This window comes from Leguminivora glycinivorella, chromosome 12, assembly GCF_023078275.1.
Source record: "Leguminivora glycinivorella isolate SPB_JAAS2020 chromosome 12, LegGlyc_1.1, whole genome shotgun sequence".
Lineage (NCBI taxonomy): Eukaryota > Metazoa > Arthropoda > Insecta > Lepidoptera > Tortricidae > Leguminivora > Leguminivora glycinivorella.
The window spans coordinates 965,606-986,586 of record NC_062982.1 but is presented as its reverse complement, the minus strand read 5'-3'; positions in this window follow the sequence as shown (position 1 = coordinate 986,586).

Sequence of the window (20,981 nt, the reverse complement as noted above, 5' to 3'; positions counted from 1 at the left end):
ATTAATTGCCTGTTCAACAGGGAAATATTTACGCTGAGTAACAATGTTACTTATCAAGCCAGAAATAGGCACATTATAAAATTGTGTGTCAAGTGTAACCGAAAGGTGAAATAGCCCACTGGTGATCTGGTCAAGATTGCAGAGAACCATTGAATAGAGGAATATCCAGGTACTTACCGGATGATCCTTCAACTGTCCTGTTCTTGACTATAACCTCGGAGAGTCTTCGTTTGCAAACGTAGCCGCCTGTAGCTGAGCACTTATGTAACGTCCAAAAAAGACCGCTGGGCTGCGATGGGACTGGAGATGACTTCCACTGTAAAGAAAGTAAAGCAATTTGAAGATTTTGAATCAAACTCAAACAAAAGACTATTCCCAGAAACTGGTTCGAACGGCCGTTTTCAGAACCGTCACTAGTAAATAACCAATCAACTAACAAACCAACCACCACCTTAGCAATTGTTGGATATACTGTTAGTCATCGTAAATATTGTCGGGTGGAAAGGATTTCAGTGACTTGGCGTTGGTGAAAGTTGGTGTGAGTTCGCACGAAGCGCTTTGCTTCTTCCTTTCTTATGCGCACTGCCAAGGAGTGCATGGAATTCCTTGCCGGCGGCTGTATTTCCGAGCTTATATAACCCAACAACCTTCAAATCAAGGGTGAACAGGCATACTGGGCGAGCTCACTCAATCGTAGGCCACGTCTTTGTCTTTGGCTAGTCTGCGGCAAAGAGTAAGCCCATTTATAATTATAATAAAAAAAGTATGCGTTCTGGACCTAAAAAAGCGGCGTGCTCCTTTGTTTACAATCAAGAATAATTCAGGGTTACTGCGTCAGCCAAGTAATGGTAAGAGAAATACACACCTGAACTCCTAAACATGCGTCTCTTTCCTCTGATTCGTTGTATTGCAGCCAACCTCGGTACCCGACCGCGCTTCCATCGCTCCAGGTGAAGTTGTCCCAGCGACCGTCTCCTGATCTCGCGCCCAGCCAGTATACTGTTCCGGCGCTGAAATAACATAACAATTTTCGAAGAAACTGGTTTTTCATATTTATTTTAGAGAATATTTCCCCTTTTTGAGCTGAGTTTCGACGTTTTTTAAGTTCAAACATCTGTGAGTCTCATGTCTCAGTTTGTAAATTGCGTGTGCAATCACGAGTCAGTGACGCACCATTGTCGAGTCCATCATCATCCTCCTTGCGTTATCTCGGCATTTACCACGGCTCATGGGAGCCTGGGGTCCACTTTGACAACTAATCCCAAGATTTGGCGTAGGCACTAGTTTTACGAAAGCGACTGCCATCTGACCTTCCAATCCGAAGGGTAACTAGACCTTATTGGAATTAGTCCGGTTTCCTCTCGATGTTTTCTTTCACCGAAAAGCGACTGGAAAATATCAAATGACATTTCGCACATAAGTGAGAAACTCATTGGTGCGAGCCGGGGTTCGAACCCGCGACCTTCAGAACGAAAGTCGCACGCACTTACCGCTAAGCTACCAGCGCTTACCACCATTACCATTGTCGAGTCCATGTATGATAAAATTCGTATCTGACATTCCAGTGTGTGTGAACTTGATAGCAGACTAATTGGCTTGCATTGATGGATTGATGGGTAAAGAGTGAATGCTATTGAATTCCCTAGTACCTGTAGTCGCTGCTTTGCCGGATACCGGAAACGATAAAGCGTTCCTCTTCAGCGGAGTGGACGGAAGACAGCCGCATGTTCAGGCCTTCGCATACCTGAGGACAATAACAAATTGTACAATAAGGCAGGCAGATAGCACATAAACAGATACATACTTTGAAAAACTAGCCTTTAAGACGCTGACAACACCCATTGACCTTGACGCTAGCGTTCACTGTCTATTCGTATGGGAGTAAGTGAGAGTGCGATGTCACTAAAAGAAAATAGAAAAATGCATTATTTGTGCAATATGTTTCGTTAGTGTTTTAGATAATTATCTATATTTTTGTTATTGTAATTTTAATAAATTGCAAAGACCAATCTTTGCAATTTTTTTCTATCGAGCCGATTTCATTAATTCGTGTATCGAGTACGGCTGTGTTCGTTGAAATATAATGATTAATAACATATAATTTAATTGCCTTACTAAAACTAATAGTTTGTCTTAAAAAACTGCGCAAGTAACATCAATTTTGCTCAATTGGGTGTTGTCAGCCCCTTAATCAAACTAGGACCATGAGTTTTACAGCGCCACAGACTGGGTCACTCATAAAGGCAGACCGATCGATAATGATTAGATTTTTCCCTAAAAAAAATGAAAATGAAATATTTATAGGCATATTACAATGCGCATGTGAACGTAAAATAAAGCTACGCCGGCTCTAATCCTACGCATCAGCCTTGAGAAGATTTCAGAACGCAATTATGAAAAAATATGAGTGTAAAGTTAAAACAGTTCGGTTAATTATTTCGTCAAGCCATTGAGCTGTCCACTGCCGGCCATTATTTCCGTCTGCCGTTTCCGAGCTGCCTTCTGGAAATAGAAGTGGATATTCCTAATAGTCTATACATAGTGGAAGTGAAGTTCAGATGATAAAAAATGTTTTTCATAATGTCAAGCGCGGATCCAACTTCCTGCCTAGAGGGGGGGGGGAGTTAAAGGCCCAGGGGGGGGTCACGTGGTCTATTTGTATGGCCAACCTAGGCTCCAAGGGGAAGGGGAGTCATGACCCCCATGAACATGGCCTAGACCACAGTATAATAAAGAGTACTATCGTACAGTATGGCCACTCCTGCTCCCCTCTGAAAGTGCCGTCCACCCCTTCTCGGTTACCTCACAGTTACCGCCTGTCAAAACCGCGAACGGTCGCCCTGTCATATCTCACTCATACAAGCATGGTAAGCGTTCGCCTACACGAGCTGTGTGCTAGGAACGCGCCTCTTTCATATATTTGATCGCCAGTGTCCGAGGTGTGCCTAGACATTTTTGTCTTGTACAGGCGCCGCCTGGCGGGATAAAATCTCAGTGTGCCTCCTCATTGTCGTCATAAACCGCGACTTAGAAGGCAGGGTCACTGCGCGCTAGGTCAGACATGTCGTCAAAAATGTGTTGAGATATTGGCGCTTTGGTGTCACATTATGCGCGACTGTATCCAATATTGCCACAGCGCTTAAAAGCGTGTAAACAAGCAACGACCCATATCGTATCTACATCTAATATTTGCGTATGAATCATCACACTAACAAAATGAAAACTAGGTATGTGATTGTCAAATAATAATTTTACAGAACTGTCCTACGTGTCGTTAAAATTGAACAGGGATTGTTTTTAAAACAAGTGAGAAATAACATCATAGAAAAATTGCTGCAGCACGGATATTTTTGCTTCAAATTTTCATTTCCCATGACCCTTTTCCTGTCATCCTCAATAGCAGCTCGTACTCAAATTCCGCAGAAATTGATCAAAAACACGGCAGGTAATTATTTCGTCGATATTCTCGATATTTCCCCTTTGTGACATCGGCATTTCCGATCTCGAGGCTCCACTTGCGTTGTTCTAGCATCGCGGTTGATAATTGAAGACGGTAATTAATGACGTATTTAACAAATTGTGTGAAATTTTCTGAGATTGTAGGAGATAGCTGACCTTAATTTATGGAACGAAAAGAATAGGAATTCTATCAATAGACATTTTTTCATGCTTCTCGCCACGTGTAAGTTGCATTCATTGATCCCCTTTATTGAGAAAATGAATGTTCACTTTTATGGAACGAAAAGCAGAGATTATTGGCTGTCTGTTTATCTCTCGGGATTGGAACTAATACATACATACAATAAATAAATAAATAAATATAAATATAAATATTGGGGGACACCTTACACAGATCAACTTAGCCCCAAACTAAACAAAGCTTATACAATTACGCCTGTATCCCATAAAGGGGTAGACAGAGCACATGAAACTACTCAAGTTTCAGTTCACTGTTGGCAAATAAGGGGTTGAATGAAAAGGAAATTGTGACATTGCAGTGACAGGTTACCAGCCTCTCGCCCAAGCCACAATTTAAACCATATCCCACAATTTTACGACACCCACGGGAAGAAAGAGCGTGGTGACATTCTCAACTCGTCACCCCACGGACAATTCGTCACCTGCACACGGGCAAACTAATATGTTCACGATTATCTTCTTTATTACGTCTATTTTTAAATAAATATTATAGGACATTCTTACACAGATTGACTGAGTTCCACGGTAAGCTCAAGAAAGCTTGTGTTATGGGTACTCAGACAACGCTATATATAATATACAAATACTTAAATACATAGAAAACATCCATGACTCAGGAACAAATATCTGTGCTCATCACACAAATAAATGCGCTTACCGGGATTCGAACCCGGGACCGCGGCGTAGCAGGCAGGGTCACTACCGACTAGGCCAAACCGGTTGTCTATTCTCAATAAAACCCATAATTTGAGTTCATAGAAATTGATTAAAACTACGCCAGGTAATAAATAATATTCTCAATTTCTCCCCTTCGTGATATCATTATTTCCGAGTCTCTGTTTGCATTATTGAACGACTTGTCTGTTTACCTACATCTGTTTCGTGAAATTATCTTTAAATTCGTAGTCGTTTTATTTTCTAGCAATTCAAGGCACACTCAAGTAAGAAATCCATACTAAATGGGAAAGTGTGTCTGTGTCTGTTTGTTTGTCCGGCTTTCACGGCAAAATGTAGCAACGAATTGACGTGATTTTTAAGTGAAGATAGTTGAAAGAATGGAGTGACATAGGCTACTGTTTGTCTCTTTCTAACCCCGCTTTTCCTAAAATGGGGGGTGGAAGTTGGTATGGAACATTCCGCAATTTGCGTCGAGTTTATCGATTTCTCCCCTTTGTGACATCACTATTTCCTCTGCGCCTCCGCTGTCATTGTTCTAACGGCATTATTGGCTGTCTGGCGATCTGTCCGGGACTATTAGTTCTTTGTGATTCAATCGCGCCGGCGATGATTCCATTTGTGAATTAATGGGCCGAATGTCGAACGAGGGATTTTGTACAATTGATTTGATAGGGCACTTATTCGGTTTTGCTGTGAATTTGGCTATCATTGGCCCTAATTTCAAAGTATGATGAGATTAATAAGTTTTTGGTGACAATTTTGAGCCTCTCTTACGCGATAGTCAAAACGTCATGGAAAATAAAATGAATGCTTTTGTGTTTTCCGCGACATTTGCGATATCGAGTAACGAATTATAAAACGTCAAAAAGTCACTGTAGAGGCTATGTTCTTTTCTACAGCGTGTGTGTTCCATACGGGCGAATATCTTAATGAAATGAAAATGAAAAATGAAATGAAATTATTTATTGCCGGAAATACATTCCATAGATTATTACTAATATTAAGAGCGTTATAACATTTCGGCGTCGGGCGAAATTAGGTATTTTACCCGCCGCGCGAGCCCAATATGCCGACCCTTTCTAGCACGTCTTATCACTCGCTCGCACTACAATACTGCCGTCCTAAGGTAAAAGGCAGCTATTCGACATTTTGCCGAAATTGACTTATTGTAATATTCGTAATGTACAGGTTAAGCTGCATCGACCACTTTTTTCCGTTTTTCGATATGTTGCCTAGTTTCCGAGAAAATTTCTCTAAAAAGGCAGTATTTGCACTAATTTTCCAAGATTTCCTAGCCAAAAAAGCAGCTATTTAACAAAACTAAGCTAAATCAACGTATATGCAGATATACGTTTTTTTACGCTCTGGTTAGGTTGACATGTTATCCAGTATTACTAGCCTAAAAGTACGTAAAAGTGAAAAACTAGGCTAAAAATACGTACAAGACGTTATACGTAGTTTTAGCGTAGGATTTTGATCAATTTTTTAAACTGATACTAGACTAAAAAAGCGTATATACATTTTTTCTGTAAAAAATGTCAAATACGTCATTTAAGCCTAGTATCGCTCGATTGTTTTACAACACAATATTAGTCTATAAAAACGAATAAGTGTTATACGTTCTTCTTATTTTGTATGGGTGTCATATTAAACGTAAAAAAACTTTTAAAATGAGTGAAAGTGCTGCAAACTAGCCTATAAAACAGTATATGCTCCAACCTTTGTCAATCCACCCGCCAGCCGAAAGATACTTTATGCTATGGAAAAGCCATCAGTGACGAGCTGCGAGCACCGGCGCAGCTTGTGGCTGACAGTACGAGAGCGCAGCTGGCTTTTTTCGCGCGAAATATTGATCGAAACCAAACGAAGTCAGGAAAAATACTGAATGATTGCATTCTTGATACGTTTTAACAATAATAACTATTGTTTACATTTCCTACATCATTTCTATTGTCATTTTTATTCGAGATACAAACATTTAACTCGATTTTCAGATATTATTGCTCGAAACAAGTAAATAATTTGCAATTAATGAATGAGAACGTTAGAGATGAATGTTGATATAGAGAGGGAGGGGTAAATCCAAACAACGATGCATTGGATTATGTGAAATAGGATATTAGAGAGAAAGATATGAGTGTTGAGATGACGAAAGAGGAGAATGAAAGAGGAAGACCTGTTCTACCTACCCCACATAAAATGAGATAAGGGTATGAGGAATAAGAAGGAGAAGTCTACATTTTCAACTATGTTTTTTTTTTACAAACATGGAATATTAATATGAATATAATGGGAAATTGAATATGAAAATAACCATATTTTTGATAACCAGTATCAAAAAGCATAGGCATGTTCGTGTGAAAGTTAGGCCTATATAATAAACTTACGGGGTCATCTGCCACTGTTTCCAGAAAATCCATTAAATGACTATTTTGTTGTAGTCGAATTCAATTTATAACTAATTATTTTGATTGACTTTGATTTTGATACTCTCTATAAACTTTTGGATCGCAATTTTTGTATTGTAACATTGTTGAAGATTTTTATGGTTACTAATCCAGTCATTTCTGAATTGCTCGATGTTATCTGTTTCTTAGCTTAATTCATTTCAGGGTAGTTCGACGGATTTAATGTTTTCGCAAATAACTCGACATCATTCTCTTGATACCAGACCGGTACTTGGCGAGCGTAGTGAAAAGCAGCTTAATCGGACCAGAAGAATATTTGATCCCTGTACTTTCATATACTTAAGCAGAACCTGCTTATGAAGGCATTCCTTCTTGTAAATCTAGGAATGTAAGTTTCCTTAAACAAAAAACTAATGGACAAATTGCTTGCCAAACCACTTTTTGCCCAAATTTTTCGCAAAAAATCATTTTATCGTAGGTATTTGAACCCTATCAGAGGTTGAGGTACCTCTTGGTCGTTTAACTTCCGAGCTCGAGTTTTGACGGGAGATTCCTGAGTTTGGATGCGTTTTGGATGTATTTGTTTCATGTATATAACCAGCCGCAGTGAATGACGCTCTTTAGCTTACTGAACTATTGCTACATATTCGCACAATCTCTAATAGAAATTGGTAAAATTGTTTTTTGTTTGCAAACTGTTCGTCACATAATAATTATATTATCTTTTTCTCTAAATTTTTTTATAGAAAAGAGCCAGGTTTTTGGAGCGACCATGAAATTCTTCTAAACTGTATGTATAATTCATGCGAAACCATTTGGTAGTAGGTAGTGTAAACTGCTTTCTAACTCACATCTTGTGCGGCCAATTTCATAGTCATCCAAATCCTTTGCAGATAGATTGGTCACAATTAAAACCCGTTGTTGTTCTACCTCTCATCTTGGCATTAAAATTACATAATTATAATTTATTTTGCCTCCAATTCTCAGAAGTGACGCGATAGATTGACATATGACATATGATATAAAAATTGACCTTTTTTTCAAAGCAAAATAACAAATTGACCTTTTTTATCATTACTTACTAACTTGTTTCCATTAGCAACGTAAGAAAGTTTCCACAAAACTCCGAATTAGTACACGTATGTTTAGTATACAGACGGCACTCTTATCATCTAGGCTTTGAGGAAAAATGACGATTAGATACTAATAATTGACTACTTACTGACTAATTTAAAAGAGCAGGTATTATTGTGTACTGTAAAAGTTTATTATATTATATTTATCACTATCCAAAAAGAATCGATAGATGTAGTTTTTTTTTTAAGTAAATAGGGACAGAATGGCGTTTTCTTGTTTCTTTAATACATACGTTTTTAAACGACGTATTTGCATTTTGTTCCAATTTCTTCCAAATATACTAATCTATAAAGCCGTATATACGATTTTTTTGATAGTATGCGTTCTTTTAGACTAGCAGTACAGTCGAAAATCTGGAAAACTCACTAGGATACTAATTAAAAAGGCCGAATAACTACGATACTGCCTTTAACTTAGAATCTCGAGTGCTAGATGGGCATTGTTGCTAAGCAATAAGATAGTATGTGACTATATACGGTGTTATAGCCTAGTTTAAGAGAAAATCCTAGATTAGAACACCGTATAAAGCATGTTTTACCGCTTTCTTGACTAGTAATATCTACCATTTTTGAAGCTTAATACTATGCAAAAAGGCTTTTATCGAATTAAAAAAAAACCAGTCGCTGTACAAACACACAAATAATGTCTAAAATAAGTAAACACTTATACCTACTATATACAAAAAGAAATAATGAAAAAAGTTAATCCGTTTTGTAGAAATTCAAAAAAGAAGGTTTTTTGCGATTATCTCAAAACTAGCTTTTGTCGAATAGCTGCCTTTTACCTTAGGACGGCAGAATAATGGACAAAACAATCTTGATCCTTTCTATGGAATTTTGATAACAACCACAATCTACTATCTCGATATAAACTTTTGGTTTCTAATAAACATTATTTTGTACGAAAATACGAGAATATAGCGCGAAATAATATCAATTATGTTAAAATTTATTTAAAAAATTAAAGTAATAATTATAAAAGTAGATCCCATCCCAAATATTTGCTTTTGTTATATGATAAGTATTAGAGTAAAGTATAATTATATTAATATGATGATAAAATAAGACAAATACAATTCTAATTACTTCAAGGTGGTGCTCAGGGTCTGATGATGGAGCCAGATGGTGGTCACCAATACCAATGAACAATATGACTATACAACTTCGTGGTTTACATGTCATTCTAGCATTTTCACTTTCACATTTCAAGTGCATATACCACGAGTATAGGTTTTTGGGTGTGCTGATTTAAAAATTAATGACCGATTTGGAATCTGACATTGCTGACTGTCACTTTGACACAAAAGTCGTCATGGGTGTCGTAAAATAGGTTTTAGGGGGTGCTGATTCCAAAATTAATGGCCAATGTGGAATCTGACATTGCTGACTGTCACTTTGACACAAAAGTCGTCATGGGTGTCGTCAAATAGGTTTGCGGGGGTGCTGATTCCAAAATTAATGAACAATGTGGAATCTGACATTGCTGACTGTCACTTAGACACAAAAGTCGTCATGGGTGTCGTAAAATAGGTTTTAGGGGGTGCTGATTCCAAAATTAATGACCAATGTGGAAGTGGAATCTGACATTGCTGACTGTCACTTTGACACAAAATTCGTCATGGGTGTCGTCAAATAGGTTTGCGGGGGTGCTGATTCCAAAATTAATGAACAATGTGGAATCTGACATTGCTGACTGTCACTTTGACACAAAAGTCGTCATGGGTGTCGTAAAATTGGTTTTAGGGGTGCTGATTCCAAAATTAATGACCAATGTGGAATCTAACATTGCTGACTGCCACTTTGACACAAAAGTCATCATGGGTGTCGTAAAATAGGTTTTAGGGGTGCTGATTCCAAAAATAATGACTAATGTGGAATCTTACATTGCTGACTGTCACTTTGACACAAAAGTCGTCATGGGTGTCGTCAAATAGGTTTCCGGAGGTGCTGATTTGAAAATTAATGACCGATTTGGAATCTTGACATTGCTGACTGTCACTTTGACACAAAAGTCGTCATGGGTGTCTTCAAAAAGATTTCCGGGGGTGCTGATTCCAAAATTAACGACTATTTTGGAATCTCACAGTGCTAATTGTAATTTTGACACAAAAGGAATCATGGGTGTAGTCAAATAGTTTTTAGGGGGCACTGATTCCAAAATTAATGAAATGATTTAAAAAGTAATGACCGATTTGGAACCTGACATTGCACAGTACCCCTGGAAAGGAAACCTATTTGACGACACCCATAACGACTTTTATGTCAAAGTGACAGTCAGCAATGTCAGATTCCAAATTGATCATTAATATTGAGATCAGTACCCATGAAAACCTATTTGAAGACACCCATGATCACTTTTGTGTCAAAGTGACAGTCAACAGTGTCAGATTCCAAATTGGTCATTAGTTTTCAAACACCTCCGGATACCTATTTGACGACACCCATGACGACTTTTGTGTCAAAGTGACAGTCAGCAATGTCAGATTCCAAATTGGTCACTAATTTTTTAATCAGCACCCCCTAAAACCTATTTTACGACACCCATGACGACTTTTGTGTCAAAGTGACAGTCAGCAATGTCAGATTGAACATTGGTCATTAATTTTGGAATCAGCGCCCCCTAAAACCTATTTTACGACACCCATGACGACTTTTGTGTCAGAGTGACAGTCAGCAATGTCAGATTGAACATTGGTCATTAATTTTGGAATCAGCACCCCCTAAAACCTATTTTACGACACCCATGACGACTTTTGTGTCAGAGTGACAGTCAGCAATGTCAGATTGAACATTGGTCATTAATTTTGGAATCAGCACCCCCTAAAACCTATTTTACGACACCCATGACGACTTTTGTGTCAAAGTGACAGTCAGCAATGTCAGATTCCACATTGGTCATTAATTTTGGAATCAGCACCCCTAAAACCTATTTTACGACACCCATGACGACTTTTGTGTCAAAGTGACAGTCAGCAATGTCAGATTCCAAATTGGTCATTAATTTTGGAATCAGCACCCCTAAAACCTATTTTACGACACCCATGACGACTTTTGTGTCAAAGTGACAGTCAGCAATGTCAGATTGAACATTAGTCATTAATTTTGGAATCAGCACCTCCTAAAACCTATTTTACGACACCCATGACGACTTTTGTGTCTAAGTGACAGTCAGCAATGTCAGATTCCACATTGGTCATTAATTTTGGAATCAGCACCCCCTAAAACCTATTTTACGACACCCATGACGACTTTTGTGTCAAAGTGACAGTCAGCAATGTCAGATTCCAAATTGGTCATTCATTTTGGAATCAGCACCCCTAAAACCTATTTTACGACACCCATGACGACTTTTGTGTCAGAGTGACAGTCAGCAATGTCAGATTGAACATTAGTCATTAATTTTGGAATCAGCACCTCCTAAAACCTATTTTACGACACCCATGACGACTTTTGTGTCAAAGTGACAGTCAGCAATCTGAGGTACTACATATTCGTAATCTGAAAGTAATCAAGTCAATAATTTCAGTTATTTTGAATCGACTATGATTCCGAATTATTGGTAATAGTAATGATTGTATAGATGACCGTTTCACTTGATTACATTACAAGTAATCTGACACCCAATAGTGTCAGATTACAAAGTAAAATCAAGTAATCGTGTAATCCGGAATCGATTACGATTTCCCCATCTCTGGGTTTAGTTATATGGTTCATTGGTACTGGTGACCACCATCTGGCTCCATCATCAGACCCTGAGTACCACCTCTTGTCAAAGGTCTTGTTGAGACGAACCCAACGAGCCTAAACACGAAGTCGTTTACTTACATGGTTCACTGGTACTGGTGACCACCTTCTGGCTCCATCATCAGATCCCGAGTACCATCTTGATGTGTCTTATCATCTTGACCGTATTGTAATTTTCACATTTTTATCATCACAACGTTGTAATACTTTAACATTTAAACATAACAAAGTATTACAAAAGCAAATATTTACGGATCTAGGATCAAATTCGTCGGTCGCTGTTTACACACACACAATGCGAGGATAGCCCGTGTAGAAACAAGGCGTCCGACCCACACAACAATAAATATTCTCGACGTTTGCGATGAAAACTCGGAGACCAAAGCGACATACGTCTTACCTCCTCGAGCTCCGGCGCGGCACTGAAATCGCAGGCGTCCGTCGCCGGTAAAATAGCGACAGGAAGGCTAGTTTTCAAAAAATTGGCAAAAAAACATGATAAAATATTATAACGACAAATGGATAACAGCAGTTTAAGCACATTGTGCAGATTATTTATATACTAAAATAACTTCGATAACATGTAGATTTTCGGAGAAATGATCACTTGTTTCGATGTATTTTCAAGACAAAATTGAGTTCGTTTTACTTTCAATTTCTCAATTTCAAAGGATTAAATGATAAATATTGTTTAATGGGCCTTAAGTACAAGATATTTGGAACTTAAATTTACCTCATTTATGAGAGTGATCTTATCAAATTGTACATAATAAGAGCTCCGAATTCTGTGCTTCACGCGGTTTTTCCTAAACGAGCATCAGAAAAACAATCATTACTAATTGAAAAAGCTTTTTTTTTCATATGTTTTTTATTTAACCGACAGTTAATAAGATGTTCTAACTGAAACAAGTACTTTCACTGTCTTTTAGTATGAGTAAAGTGTACAATTTTGTCGATAAATATTGTGCATTTTACAATATATCGCCTTTTTTTGTCATAGCGCTCTTAACATAATAAATTAATAACGATTAGTATCGGACCTAAGGAGCCTAACTACGTGGGTTTTTGTAATAGACGCGATTTTTTTTCATACACTCGCATGCGATTTTAGTTACATTGTGGGCTGTTGAGTGTGTTGAGGTTACATACAATTTTGCACAGCCGCAATGTAATAAAACTCGTATGCGAGTTCTTGTAACCTATAGTGTAAAAAAGATTTTGCTTTGTAAATATTGTTTCGGAAACGTGCGAACGTGTCATGCTATTTCAGTCAGTCTCAGTACAAGACGTACTGACACTGTCTAGCATGACAAATACGAACGTTTCCGGAAAAATACGAAGGAAAACCTTTTCGAGCTACATCTGTAGGTACTTACTTTCACAATTTCGTCACAATTGTATTGCCTTTCAACCACGTAACATAACTGCCAAGAGTGGCACTGAAACTTGAGTAGTTTCATCCGTTCTGCCTACCACTATTTCCATACAGGCGTGATTGTATGTAGGTACTTACTTGTTTGGCGGTGGCCCACGAGGCTCTGGGATACCCGGAGAAGAGGTAGCAGTAACCGCTGAACAGGGCTTGCTTCACGTCCGTGCACGATTGAGCTGTGGACAAAATATTAGAGCATTAGCCACCATGTCTCATGCCAGCACATCTTGCTTATGCTTATTTTTAAAACGAATCTAATAGCGCAGCATATTAAATGTAAAATTAATGGATCGTATTCGGAACACTACGCTGCGCTCCAAGACAAACATTGTCGATGTGGCTCGGAAAGCGGCCAAGCTAAAGTGGGACTGGGCTGGACACGTCTGCCGCATGCCGAGTGAGCTGTGGGCTAGGATTGCCACAGAGTGGCAACCCGGCCTAAAGCGAGGATTTGGCAGACCCCGCCGGCGATGGCGGGACGACTTGGATCGCTTCCTTAATAATTGGTTTGGTTTTGGTATTGATATATTCAATTCTAATAGTATCTAGGGTTAATTTTTTTACATATATATTAAAGGACGAATCAAACCGGCAGAAAGCGTTGAAAGCGTTTAAATAATAGACTTACGTTAAAGTGCTATTTACTTTAATGTTAATTACTGCTTATTTATATGTAAATAGTCACTATGTTTTTATAAAATTCAAGGCTCCTTTAAAGTACATCGGGTATTTCCTAAATTAATTAAAATATTAAAGTTCAATGGGTTATAAACTTTAATGGTGTATTTTCGTGCAAACGATATAACGAGTAACACAATTAATAAGTTAAAGAGCACATAATATATGTGGATATTGTTACCATCAAAGCATATGCAATTATGCATTAGATCTTTTTCAAATAATGGGTTAAAGTATTTAATTATATTTCGTTCTGACATGCCTGACGGTATTCCGTCGAATCGAAGGGTTAATATATAAAAAGTTAATAAAACGCTAAAATAGCCATAATGATTATTAGTAGGTATATATGTATCTGTTTACTTTTCTTTGTTATGCTATAGGAGGCAAACAAGCAAACAGCAGCCTTACCACGATCTTTTTAAAAACAATTCAAACGCAGAGCAGTTCAGTTTAGGTGCCTAAACTGAGCGTCTCAATTTGCTACCATGACCTCCAATGTTCAGAGTCGAAACTGAACCGCGTACAAGTGAATGAAAGACCGATATTGTCTCTGGTCCGCAACTGAATCGTTTTGACAAGAAAAGGATGACGCTATAGGAATCGTATAAATCTATCTCGTTTTCCCCTTGTGACGTTTGATCGTTCGAAAACCAGGAACGATTACTAATTTTTAATTTTATTTTATTCTTAAAACTGGAAAAAGAAACATTTAAAATATTTAAATGTAAAATTCACAATAATTACAATGATTTTGTGTAAAATATCGTGTCTTTTTGAACAAAACTATAAATAAATGATAAATATATATATAATGACAGTTCGTTAAAGCTTATGTTTAGAACATCGCGCCCTTGACTAGTAGGTAATTAATAATAAAGTTTTTATTTATGTATTTGAAGTGCTGTGCTCGGCTATAGAACTCGCAGTGTTTGGGTGATATTTTAACAAATACGTAAGTCATTAGTATTTGTAGGTAGCTCACTCGTGTCTAAATTTAATGTATATCGCTAAGTTATGCTAGACCTAGTTGATTCCTTAGCCATCCTAGGCATAGTTTGTCGCAAGTGTTAACATGACTCCTTGCATATCGACTAAAAAAGGATCAAACTTTTTCTCGCTCTTTTTGATTTGCGTTTTTGCGAAAGTTGCGAGATCATAGGGCACTCTAAAAATGTAAAAACGTGTAGTTAGTTGGAATAGTTGGTCCGTAAATATTACTAAACAAAATCATAAAACTTTATATTTTATTATCGAATCGGTAAGGATCGAAAAACCAAAATAATAAATTAATCAGGTGATGAAACTAGCTTTAGTTATATTTTCCATCTCCTACTCCTTATAAAAAACACAAAACTATTTAGTATCGCTAGTGTTACAACAAAGCGATTCAGAATAATGCGGTAAGTGAGTAACTTTTTATGAATCGCTAAATTTGACATTCCTGCGATTCAGTTTAGGCTCAAGTGGCATGTCATGGTACGAAATACACTTGAGATGAGTGAATGAAACGGCTGGGACGCTTATCGCTCGCTCGGTCGAAATTTGATCGCAATAACAACGTCGTGGTAGGAAATAGCGACGCAGTTCAGTTTAGGTCCTAAACTGAATCGCGTTAAGAGATCATGGTAAGGCCCCTGGTCGCCTGATGGCAAGCGATCACTGCCGCTCATAGACACCCGAAACACCAGAAGGGTTGAATTGCGTTGCCGGTCTATATGGGTTGTAGCATCTTTTCCTTACTTCAGAAACACCTCATGTTTTTTTAACAGTTTTTTAGATTTAAAAGGTTAGTTTCGTTTCAATTTGAAATCTTTTAAAGTAAACATCTTCGCCCCTGTTTAAGCCAGGATAGCTCCGTTTGACACCCCTAACGAGTCCGGGGCGCAGTGATTTAGCTTATTACTTGGTGCTCCTCTACTTCGTAGTTGATATTTTTGCTGTGTCCTACATTTTTAATGGCATGGCTTTGCTAGTAGATTTGCCATTTGTGAGTACAAGTGTTACGGCTAAAACGACGTCATTTCGTGTTGAGAATTTATTATGGAAGTTAGTACACCCTTATCAGGGTCCATGTATGTAATTCATATGTATTGTATGTGGTATGCAAATAAATTCTCTATTCTCTGTTCTCTAGTAGTATGTTGGTAAAAATAACATGAGAACACGACAAACTTTATGACAATGCTCCAAAAAAAGTTAACAGTGGAAAAATTACTGTGTAGGCTATATTTTAAGCTAAATAGCAACATTTGTAGAGCACATCATCGTCACGCAGCAGATGTTTATGGAACTTCCTATACAATGAAATTTAACGAATGCTTTAACGGTGACAGACGGTTTGATGCAACCGGCCCTATGAAGGTGTATGCATTGGCGTTAACGAGACAACGACGAAAAAAAAAAGTATCCGAGTAAGTTAATCTTGATACATAATCCATATAATATTATAAATGGGAAAGTGTGTGTCTGTTTGTTTGTCCGTCTTTCACGACAAAACGAAGTGACGAATTGACATGATTTTTTAAGTGGAGATAGTTGAAGGGATGGTAAGTGACATAGGCTACTTTTTGTCTCTTTCGAACGTCAGCGAAGCAGCAGGCAAAAGCTATTTATTTATAATTATCTGTTAAATTCACCTTTCACAAGGAAAATCTACTTAAGTATAAATGAAGGCACATGTGAAATACTTTCACGCCAAGCCTAATTGAGGCAATAAGATAAGAAAACATCACAACATTCGCGGTATTTTCACATCATTGCTCCGCCATATTGAACGATTGATCGAATGAATGGTTCCGAATACGGTCTTTATGTAATGAGACTTTTCATGGCTCCAGTTTATTTGATGCCAGCTTCTTTTATAGGTACCTATACTCTGTCAAACAAGTCTGTCAGTAAATAAGAACTAAGAAAACTAGAGGTATCCTTTTCTCTAGCACCCTAAAGAATAGGATGCATATAGTTTTCTTTGTTCTTATTTACTGTCAGACTTGTTTGACAGAATATACTTAGATATCGGTATTTTAGGTAAAAGTAAGGATAGTTTGGAAATATAAATTTAAATATTTCTATTTCATTATTATCATAATTTTCCAAGATTGTTTGTCAGAAATTTTCCACGCTTCATATTTATAAACATTTAATAAAGCCGCTAATAATGGTTTGTCCTTTTCCGACTTATACTTATTATAGATATGATAGAAAGGGACAAGCTATTTTTATCGGCTTGTTGACATTAGTAAATGTTTATGAATAAGGCAGAAGTGTTTACATATTTGGCTAGCCCTTTTTAAGGCATACACGTGCCAGGACTTACGTGACATCGGTGGTGAATATATTACCCTATAAAGGTTTAATTTGATTTTGAAGTCTGACTTTTATGTAAAGTGCTTAAGGGTTTGTTGAGTGTTAGTTTCAAGGTCTATATTTAAGGTCGGACTTATAATTCGTAAGTTTCAGCAAACTTCAATATGTAGGTATAGCTAACTTTTTTCCACGTGCTCAGTTTGCACGTGTTTGCACGAAAAATGATTTAAATTTTTACTAAAATATAAAAATTTTTTTTTGAATTTGTGAACGTTTCCATTTCTGTTCAAAACCCTAACTGCACAATAGGCTACTTGCCTCCTAGTCAAATCAGCTTCTTTTTAATCCTTTACCGCATATTGTTCCATAAAATATATGGAACAATATGCCATATTATGGCAGTTATTAATTCTACTCGGTCTACTCGGTTACGTTTTCTACACTGGATTTGACATGGTATGACATATTTTCTTAAAATTCATGCTCGAAGCCCTCATCGGGTGACGGGTTAATTTCATCCCCCTTTCCTCCCGTAGATGTGACAGAACTCGACTCGATATATATATCATCATCATCCTCCTTGCGTTATCCCGGCATTCGCCGCGGCTCATGGGAGCCTGGGGTCCGCTTTGACAACTAATCCCAAGATTTGGCATAGGCACTAGTTTTACCAGGGGCGGCTCACTTCGCGTTTCTATCGCCGCGCTACAAGTACATGCTGGCGGCCGCGAGTTCGCGGCCTAATCAGGGGTGGCGCGCGTTTTCATAGAACGCACGTTCACACTTTCTATTGTTACTTTACGTCGCGAGTTATAGTTCAAATTTGAACAAATATTGAATACGTCACATGCGGTAAAAGGTTAAGAACTGTCAAAACGAATGTCAACGTCTTCCTAATATGGAATTACTATGAAATCGAATTAAGTGACGTCACGGTCAATTCAATTTATATAATTTCTACCTGACGTAATAAATAGAAATTAGATTTTAAAATAACTTCTGTCCATGTTTTTCTTATATTTATGTGATGCTTTATTTCGTGCATGGTATAAAATATTTTAAGTACCTACATTCAAGTTCTCTATTGTCACGTTCAATATTTAAAATTATATGAAGAACCAATGAAATACACTCCACATTACACTACGAGTAATTTATAACGTCATATTCTAGATAATGTACTATCACCCCGTGCCCGTCTTGCCCGTGTGGTGACGGGTTAAGAATTTCACCGCCCCCTTTCTTCCCGTGGGTGTCGTAGAAGGCGACTGTGGGATATGGGTTAAGTTGTGGCGTAGGCGAGAGGCTGGCAACCTGTCACTGCAATGTCACAGTTTCGTTTTCTTTCAACCCCTTATTTGCCAAGAGTGGCACTGAAACCTGAGTAGTTTCATGTGCTCTGCCTACCCCTTCATGGGACACAGGCGTGATTGTATGTGTTGTATGTATGTATACTATCACTTAAACAGCTAAAACTGTTATACGGTGCAGTAACAATTTTAGCCCAAAACAAAGCTCAGACTCAGAGCACTTTACGACAACATTTCTACAAGTTATGATGCACATTATCGAACTTATATGTTGTACTTAGATTATATGTTGTGTAGCTTGTTTATGTTGGTATAAAGATAACATGCTGCAGTCATTTGTTTTACTTTATGTTGGGTTTTACAGTCCTTAAAAATAACAACGATTTTTAAAGCAAGCACGATTTTATCGTGCACTTTGTTACGCTTAAAAGTTTATGTGATAGGACTTTAGATGATGAGATTATTTTTAATGCTTTTGGGTTAAGGTACTTAAGGTGGAATTACATACATACATACATACTATTACGCCTGTATCCCATGAAGGGGTAAGCAGAGCACAGAAACTTCTCAAGTTTCAGTGCCACTCTTGGCAAATAAGGGGCTGAAAGAAAACGCTGTGACATTTGACAGGTTGCCAGCCTCTCGCCTAGGCCCCATATCCCACACTTTTACGAGGTGGAATTAGATAATAATATTTAAAATTATTGTAGATTAAGTTAGTAAATAGGCAAAGTATAGTTAGAGTTAAATTATAGAAACAGAATAAGCCAAGTTTCCAATGTTGCCATAGATTTTGATAATAATTGTGAAGTAATTATCAATATTTCTTAGTAAATTGAAGATTAAAATAACCCGTACGCAATTTGTGGTATCAAAATTGATGAAAACAACAACAACAGAGCGTAATTATGAAACTGCTCCAGTTTCAGTGCTAAGGTTATTTTAAAGTTATTTGGCGATTAAGTTATTTGGTTTTTAAGGTTATTTGGCGAAAATACTATAATTAGAATAATACTGTATAACCTTTTTTGAGTAAATAAAAAAAAAACTATCAAATTTGATGTCTGAATTCTTCTTACTTTTTCTTTCACCTGTCTTGTTGTCTGTAATCAAATCCTGCAAGTTAAATTTGACCCACTTCCCGGTTTCCGATTGAGCTGAAATTTTGTACACATAACTATGTAAATCACGTGACAATGCTATACGTATAGTATGGTATCATGGAGCTGATCTGATGATGGAGCAGCAAAATGGGCATAGGAACTCTGTAATGATATGTATCCCCATCGAGCAATGGGATTTAGAAACGTTAACTGGAAGAGATCTCTATCAGGGATAATTTTTTTTTGAAAAAAAAGAAAACAATTTAAACTAATATTTTACATTAAAAAAACTTGCCAAACTGTTACGTTTAATGGCAGGTTCGCCTTTGTACTTCCTCCTTTTTTCGCCTTTGTACTTCCTCTTTTTTTCTTTTATATTTGATGTATTGTATATTTTTTATGGTGGTACAATAAAGAGTTTATTTACTTACTTACGTCTCAAAGAGCAGTAAATGACTTGTGAAAGAAAAGTACAGTCGGCGATAAAAAGCTTGTGTCAAATTTTTTGCGAAAAAACTTATTAAGTATGTAGGTATACTCTCTCCTCGGCGGTGGGGCCTCAATTTACGCTTAAGAAATGTGGACGTGCATGTCGCTCCCGGATATGTCTATATTATACTCACCAGACGCTGCTTAAATCATCTGTCAAGATGTAAGAGGCCTTATGATGATGATGATACTGTCGAGACCCAAGTGACCTATCAACGTGAACGCAATAGAGCGTGTAACGCTCACTCGTGTTTTATGAGGCGATGTAACACGGAAATAAACGCGTATTGGCTATCAGCTGGATTTACCGATATTTACGAGGCGTATTAAGGATCCACAAAAAAGTATGTTGTTTATATTAATTGGGTTAAGTATTATATGAAACATATTTTGTTCAATTTAAATGAATTAAAAATATTCATCAACACGTACATATTTCATTTTGACATATATTTTATATTAGAGTTTAAAACGTATTTGTAAGTTTTTGTGGTCGAATAGATATTAGTAATTCTAGTGTACATTTTATTCGGAACGAAAGCACAGAATTCATATTAGTACAAGACGAAAGCGTAAAATGGTTTATTATTTTATTCTTTAATACAATTTAAATGATAGATGTCGCCATGAGAATCCCTGAAGCACGCACATTATGTTCGTAAAATATAGATGTTGTTTAGGCGTTATGAACCGTCTTAAGGACACGTCACAGGTATTCATTAAATTTAATGGCCTCTCTTGTGTTTAAAAGAAAGACTGAAGTGGAAGCAAATAACTTAAATAAATTTCCATGAGATTACAATTTTCCTTTCAGTCAGAGCTGTTAAGGAAAAGCTAATATTTTAATAAATACTTAAGAGATTACGAAGACATTTTTATTCTTCTTTTTTCCCTGGGTATGAGTAGTATAAGTCATATGGTGTGCCGGATATTTAAAAACATTAAGTAGTGCGTTTTCACATTGATTTTTGCCTTTGATATACTTCCTACATCCG